Source organism: Hemitrygon akajei, chromosome 31, assembly GCF_048418815.1.
Source record: "Hemitrygon akajei chromosome 31, sHemAka1.3, whole genome shotgun sequence".
In the NCBI taxonomy this organism is placed as follows: Eukaryota; Metazoa; Chordata; class Chondrichthyes; order Myliobatiformes; family Dasyatidae; genus Hemitrygon; species Hemitrygon akajei.
In genome coordinates this window covers 12,850,189-12,857,675 of record NC_133154.1, presented here as the reverse complement: position 1 = coordinate 12,857,675, position 7,487 = coordinate 12,850,189, and the positions used below count along the sequence as shown (strand labels likewise).

General features: G+C 53.5%; 1 protein-coding gene across 1 annotated transcript in view; it reads left to right on the top strand.

Annotated features, from left to right (window-relative positions):
* The first annotated feature begins 3,798 nt into the window (after positions 1 to 3,798).
* Positions 3,799 to 7,487, top strand: part of LOC140719071 (uncharacterized) — a 98,419-nt gene continuing 94,730 nt past the window's right edge. Inside the window, exon 1 of the mRNA XM_073033447.1 lies at positions 3,799 to 3,918. The gene's annotated coding sequence lies outside the window, so the exon portion shown is untranslated. The remainder of the gene's footprint in view (positions 3,919 to 7,487) is intronic.

Sequence of the window (7,487 nt, the reverse complement as noted above, 5' to 3'; positions counted from 1 at the left end):
CCTCCCACGTACACACTGACACTGACACGCCCAGAAGTGGAGATAATGGGCCGTCCGGATATCAGTGAACCAGCTGAAAATGTTGGAAGTGCAAAGGCCATTCAATGCAGTGCTTGTCCTTAATATAAATGGGGAGGGCTCTACTGAACGATTGGGAACTCCACCCCCACCCACCTTGCAGAGTGCCTGGATGGAAGATGAGGAAGAGGAAGTGGAGGGTGTAAGTACAGACCCCACAGGGACCTCCTTCCCCCTCAATTTTCAGAAGATGGCTCAAGTTTGTGGGATTGGGTCCTATGATTCTTGGGGCTGGGGTCTGACAAGAAATTCATGACCAACATACCCTAACAGACCAAACTTACATATGAGGGGTGATTGATATGTTCATAGCCTAAGGTAGAAGGAATCAATTTTAGAAAACCTAGCACATTAATTTTTCAATATAGTCCCCTCCCATATTTGCACACTTAGTCCAGTGGTCGTGGAGCATACAGATCTTGGACCTCCAGTAAGTGTCCACAGCAGGGGTGATTGATAAGTTCATGGCCTAAGGTAGAAGGAGATGACTTATACAGCTCTCGTTACATCACATGCAGGTCAACTCTTTGAGTGATTATGCAGAAAGTTTGAAGTTAGTAACTCATCTCTTTCTACCTTAGGCCAAGAACTTATTAACTTCAAACTTCCTGCATAATCACTCAAAGAGTTGACCTGCATGTGATGTAACGAGAGCTGTATAACTCATCTCCTTCTACCTTAGGCCATGAACTTATCAATCACCCCTCGTACGTAAGGTTGGTCTGTCGGGCTCCGCGCTCCCGAGGCCCTTCAGCATCCCCGGTGACCAGGGCCCCCGCAGGTGTGTAGCCTGCTTCGCCAACGTCCAGTCTGTCCTGACCTCAGCTGGTCACCTCCGTGAGCCAAATGGCATCTTTTATCTCCTCCACCTAAACCCTGTCAGTTTATATCTGGGGAGCTCAGGGCAGACTCTCGGATAGAGGGGATGGGGTGCTGGTCCTTGTAAATTACCTCAAAAAGGCACAACAGTGCCTCTTTCACCTCAGCTGGTTGAAGAAGTTTGGTATGGGCCCCCAGATCCTAAGCACTTTCTACAGGGGCACAATTGAGAGCATCCTGACTGGCTGCATCACCGCCTGGTATGGGAACTGTACTTCCCTCAATCACAGGACTCTGCAGAGAGTGGTGCAGACAGCCCAGTGCATCTGTAGATGTGAACTTCCCACTATTCAGGACATTTACAAAGACAGGTGTGAAAAAAGGGCCCGAAGTTTCATTGGGGACCCGAATCACCCCAACCACAAACTGTTCCAGCTGCTACCATCCGGGAAACGGTCCCGCAGCATAAAAGCCAGGACCAACAGGCTCTGGGACAACTTATTCCACCAGGCCATCAGGCTGATTAATTTACGCTGATACGATTGTATTTCTATGTTATATTGACTGTCCTGTTGAACATAATATTCATCATAAATTACTATAAACTGCACATTGCACATTTAGAAGGAGATGTAACATAAAGATTTTTACTCCTCATGTATATGAAGGAAGTAAGTAATAAAATCAATTCGGTCCATCTCCTTTGCCAGGGCTGACTGACAATTCTTTGGCATTAACATGGCGGTCAATATGTCCTGGGCCCGGCACAAAGAAGTTAAGGAGATTTCTGATCAGAGTATCTAGACTGGTCACATCACAGCAACTCCCACACACGGGATTACAAGAAGCTGCGGGGAAAAGTGGGCACGGGTCTCCCTACCATTGACAGGCTGCCCCAGAAACGACCTGCAGAATCCGGGACGTGCCCTCTTGTCACTGTCACTGTCTGGATTGAAGTCTCCGGCCACTAGGCTGAGCAACAGCTACTTTCCTTCAACCATTAGGTTCCTGCACAATCCTATCCTCATCTCAGCAACTGGTCTCTATGGACTGCACTACCATGGCTTGCCTCTGATTCTGCCAACGTATGCCCCTGTTTTGCAGTCTTTCTCTTGCCTTGCAATATTTATGCAGGATTTGTATGTTCGTGTTTGAGTGCCTGATGCAGTTGCAGGAAGTTTCACTCTGTACCCGTACCTCACAGCGCTTGTGTGCATAAACGTGACCACATAGACTCTGCAAAGATCCACGTGAGGGACGGACAGGTCTCCAGGTGAGGGACGGACAGGTTTCCAGGTGAGGGATGGACAGGTCTCCACGTGAGGGAGGGAGAGATCTCCACGTGAGGGAGGGAGAGATCTCCACGTGAGGGACGGACAGGTCTCCAGGTGAGGGACGGACAGGTTTCCAGGTGAGGGATGGACAGGTCTCCACGTGAGGGAGGGAGAGGTCTCCAGGTGAGGGACAGACAGGTCTCCAGGTGAGGGAGGGACAGGTCTCCAGGTGAGGGACGGACAGGTCTCCCAGATGAGGGACGGACAGGTCTCCAGGTGAGGGAAGGACAGGTCTCCAGGTGAGGGATGGGCAGGTCTCCAGGTGAGGGACGGACAGGTCTCCACGTGAGGGAGGGAGAGGTTTCCACGTGAGGGACGGACAGGTCTCCAGGTGAGGGAGAGACAGGTCTCCAGGAGAGGGACGGACAGGTTTCCAGGTGAGGGATGGACAGGTCTCCACGTGAGGGAGGGAGAGGTCTCCAGGTGAGGGAAGGACAGGTCTCCAGGTGAGGGACGGGCAGGTCTCCAGGTGAGGGACGGACAGGTCTCCACGTGAGGGAGGGAGAGGTTTCCACGTGAGGGACGGACAGGTCTCCAGGTGAGGGAGAGACAGGTCTCCAGGCGAGGTACGGACAGGTCTCCAGGCGAGGGACGGACAGGTCTCCAGGTGAGGAACAGACAGGTCTCCAGGCGGGGGACGGACAGGTCTCCAGGTGAGGGACGGACAGGTCTCCAGGTGAGGGACGGACAGGTCTCCAGGCGAGGGACGGACAGGTCTCCAGGTGGGGGACGGACAGGTCTCCAGGTGAGGGAGGGACAGGTCTCCAGGTGAGGGACGGACAGGTCTCCAGGTGAGGGAGGGACAGGTCTCCAGGTGAGGGACGGACAGGTCTCCACGTGGGGGACGGACAGGTCCCCAGGTGAGGGACGGACAGGTCTCCAGGGGAGGGACGGACAGGTCTCCAGGCGAGGGAGGGACAGGTCTCCAGGCGAGGGACGGACAGGTCTCCAGGTGAGGGACGGACGGGTCTCCAGGTGAGGGACGGACGGGTCTCCAGGGGAGGGACGGACAGGTCTCCAGGCGAGGGAGGGACAGGTCTCCAGGCGAGGGACGGACAGGTCTCCAGGCGAGGGACGGACAGGTCTCCAGGTGAGGGAGGGACAGGTCTCCAGGTGAGGGACGGACAGGTCTCCAGGTGAGGGACGGACGGGTCTCCACGTGGGGGACGGACAGGTCCCCAGGTGAGGGACGGACAGGTCTCCAGGGGAGGGACGGACAGGTCTCCAGGTGAGGGAGGGTCAGGTCTCCAGGCGAGGGAGGGACAGGTCTCCAGGCGAGGGACGGACAGGTCTCCAGGTGAGGGAGGGACAGGTCTCCAGGCGAGGGACGGACAGGTCTCCAGGTGAGGGACGGACAGGTCTCCAGGTGAGGTACGGACAGGTCTCCAGGTGAGGGACGGACAGGTCTCCAGGTGGGGGAGGGACAGGTCTCCAGGTGAGGGAGGGACAGGTCTCCAGGTGAGGGACGGACAGGTCTCCCTGATGAGGGACGGACAGGTCCCCAGGTTCCTGAGACAAGATGAGAGAGTAGGCGGGTCTCCGGGCAAAGGAGCAACAGGCGGGCGGGACTTAAGGGGAGGAGGTTGGCCGCTTCCGTTACGCCGACGAGCCGCCCGGCTTGCTCGGAGAACCGGCCTGATCCCCGTCCTCTTGGCGGTGAGGAGAACTTGGAGGCGGTGGATAGAGGGTGAGTGAGGTTACTCGGCGAACCTGAGGGCTGCGGGAGACTGAGCTGAGGACCCGGCTTGGCAGGCCGGAGCCTCGGGCTTTCCCGCGCCTTGCGTCCCGACCTCCGCCGGCGGGGTTGGAGGGCTATAAATCGCTCGGTAGTGCAGATTAAATGAGAGCAATTCCCTCAGGCTCGGGCAGTCCCTGCTGCATATCCTCATCCTGCACCCCACCCCCAACACCCTCAAAGTTATTCTCTCCCTCGTTTCTGTACCTGCCCCCCACTTCTCAGCACTCTTCGTCCGTCTCCCTCCGTCAGTGCGCTCCACTTACCCCCCCAGCATCCATCCTGTCCTCTTGCCTTTCCCTTCTCCCCTCCCCTCTTACATCCTCTCGTCCTCCTCTCCTCCACCGTCCCCTCGCCCCCTCCTCTGCCCTCCCCTCCCCTTGCCCTCCTCCTCTGCCCTCCCCTCCCCTTGCCCTCCCACTCCCCTCGCATCCTCTGCTCCCCTCCCCCTCACACTTCTCCCCTCTCTTTTCTCCCCAACTTTTGAAGTGGGTGTACCCATTTGGGTGTAACCTTTCTGAGCTCAGCATAACCTCCTTTATGGTGTTTCTGATAAACTGTGGTTATTTACTGGAAACTCCAATGTCACAGGTAGGGCATAAATATTCCCTGCATTGTGTAGGTGTATGGTGTCAGGTATGCTGATTATCTATGTAATTGGGAGTTTGGAAAACAAAGAATGCAGGCTTTGAGATGGGATGAGGTTTGTTATTGTACAGCTGCATGGACCCTAGATCCTGGAGATCTCTTTCCCGTCTTCCCCACCTTATCGCGGGACAAATGTGAACTGCCTGGATTTCAGGGTGGGGTCGGTGGGGCTATTCCTTGGGATAATGAGAGATTCTGGTCCATTGTCCAGATTTGACAGAAGACCTTCTATGCCATTGACCCTGTTGGTGGGAATGTGATGGAGATGTGGAAATTGAAGGAGATGGGCCTTGTTAGCCCATTTAGGACACTTGCTACACCATGTAGCAGAGGGAGGAAGAGGATGTGGTCTGTAACAGAGACAATGGGGTCAATATGGATTTAGGGACTCAATCAGTGGTAGACTCTATGACACACTCACTGAGATTCCACACTGAGGAGTTATAGACCTTGTTTTGGGGATAATAATTGGGTTCAACTCTGTGGTTGGAGCTGGTGCTGTTAAGATGGTGAAGCATACAGATATAATCCCTAATGAAGCAGTGTTGATTTAAGGTGTTACTGAGGCAGAAGGGGCTGGTGAGTGACTCTGCTCCCTCCCCACAGTGGGGTGTGGGTGACGGCACTTAAGGCAGCTGTGGACGTAAACTTAATCATCACTAGCCTCGGCATTATCGATCGATAGTAGGGCTCAGCAATCTCCTGGCCCTCCGAGGAAGGGAGATGTCCGCAGGAGGTCGGCACTGTTCTGACACCACGCGGTTTCTGCCGAGGTGGGTTGCCGGTGGGATCTACGTGGATTATCTCGGCTCAATTTCCGGTGAGGTAGGTTGCTTTCTTAGCTCTGATTTTCAGTTACAGATGCTGGAATTCTGAACTAAGAAACAGAACTGGAAACACTCAACAAGTTGAGCAACCCCTGTGGCAGTAGAAACTACTTAAGGATGACCTTTCATTGACAGAAACAGTAACATGAGCAAATGCTGCCCGACCTGATTATTGAGTGCTTTCTGTTTTTATATTTAGCTTGGGATCTTGGTTACAGAGCTATTTGCATCTCAGTTTGCCTTGGTGACGTGCTTTGCAGTTGTAAATATGTACACACCCAAGCCCAGTGTTGTCCGACCATCCTTTACTAAAGCTTGTGCTCTCTTGAGCTCCATTATTGGTGGAGGTGTGTGTTTGGCATTAGAGTTCCACACCTTGCAAGCTCTGTTCCTTCAAGTTTTGGCTACATCTTCAAGGATCCAGAGGGAATAGGCAACTCGGACCACACCATTTAAGGAGCTGTGTTCCCTCTGGGTCTGTCCAGTATGAATTTGCGAAAGGAACTGTCATCAGTTGGCCCACGAGTCCGCGGGCAGAGCTGACCAGTGCCCACCACTCTCGGGAGGTAAGTCCCTGTGACTGACCGTGAAGTTCTTGGGGTTTCTGTGGTTGGGTGCTGGGGAAAGATGGTGGAGACCTTGGACAAATCCTTGTTGTGGTAACAAGCAGACAACGTCTGCTACCTAAAACAGGCATATTCTGCCTTTTAAGAAACTGGTTATGCTTGGATTAGCTGTGATCTTTGGAACGACGGGGGAGGCTGAAGGGTTAAACAGTCTGTAGGTACGCCTACGTAGGTAACACGGGCATGGCGATCATCTGCTTCCGCACTGGGTGCATACCTCTGACGTGCATCTGGACCAGCATATTTTCTTTTGTTCTGTCCTCTGCAAAGTGTCAACAGCAGGTGACCTCCCATTCGCAGTAATTATAGAAGGTTAGTCTCACTGTCAGAGGAGTTAAGAGAATTTGCAGAGTGAATTATGAACTCCTCTTTCTGGATTTCTGCCTGCCAAAGAAGTGTCAGTTATGTTTGTGCTTGAGTGTTCCTGGAGGGACCTGCGATGTTTGGAACATCAGTCAAACAGAGCCCTAGGGATAAGGGCAGCAGTAATAGTTTAGTAGATTCTCTGTACACTCCCTTGTTAAATACTGCCAGTGCACTTTTCTTTTGGTTTCATTTCTCCGGAGCTGTTCTTGCATTCCACAGTATTAACAAGTCTCTCTGTTTTGTTCTAGTTTTCTCTCTCTGTCTCTCTGACCCTGCGTCTCCTTGTCTTTCTCTCTTGCTTTCTTTGCCTCCCTCTCTGCGTGTGTGTCTCTCTGTCTCTGTCCCTGTCTTTGTATCTCAGTCCCTCTCAGTCCCCACCCATCCTCACTCCCCCTCCTTTCTCTCTTCCCATCCTCACTCCCCCTCCTTTCTCTCTTCCCATCCTCACTCCCCCTCCTTTCTCTCTTCCCATCTTCACTCCCCCTCCTTTCTCTCTTCCCATCTTCACTCCCCCTCCTTTCTCTATTCCCATCCTCACTCCCCCTCCTTTCTCTATTCCCATCCTCACTCCCCCTCCTTTCTCTCTTCCCATCCTCACTCCCCCTCCTTTCTCTCTTCCCATCCTCACTCCCCCTCCTTTCTCTCTTCCCATCCTCACTCCCCCTCCTTTCTCTCTTCCCATCCTCACTCCCCCTCCTTTCTCTCTTCCCATCCTCACTCCCCCTCCTTTCTCTCTTCCCATCCTCACTCCCCCTCCTTTCTCTCTTCCCATCCTCACTCCCCCTCCTTTCTCTCTTCCCATCCTCACTCCCCCTCCTTTCTCTCTTCCCATCCTCACTCCCCCTCCTTTCTCTCTTCCCATCCTCACTCCCCCTCCTTTCTCTCTTCTTATCCCTCGACTTTCCCTCCTTTCTCTCTTCTTATCCCTCGACTTTCCCTCCTTTCTCTCTTCTTATCCCTCGACTTTCCCTCCTTTCTCTCTTCCTATCCCTCGACTTTCCTTCCCTTCCCATCTCCTACCATCACTCTCCCTGTGTCTTTCTCCCCCTAGCAC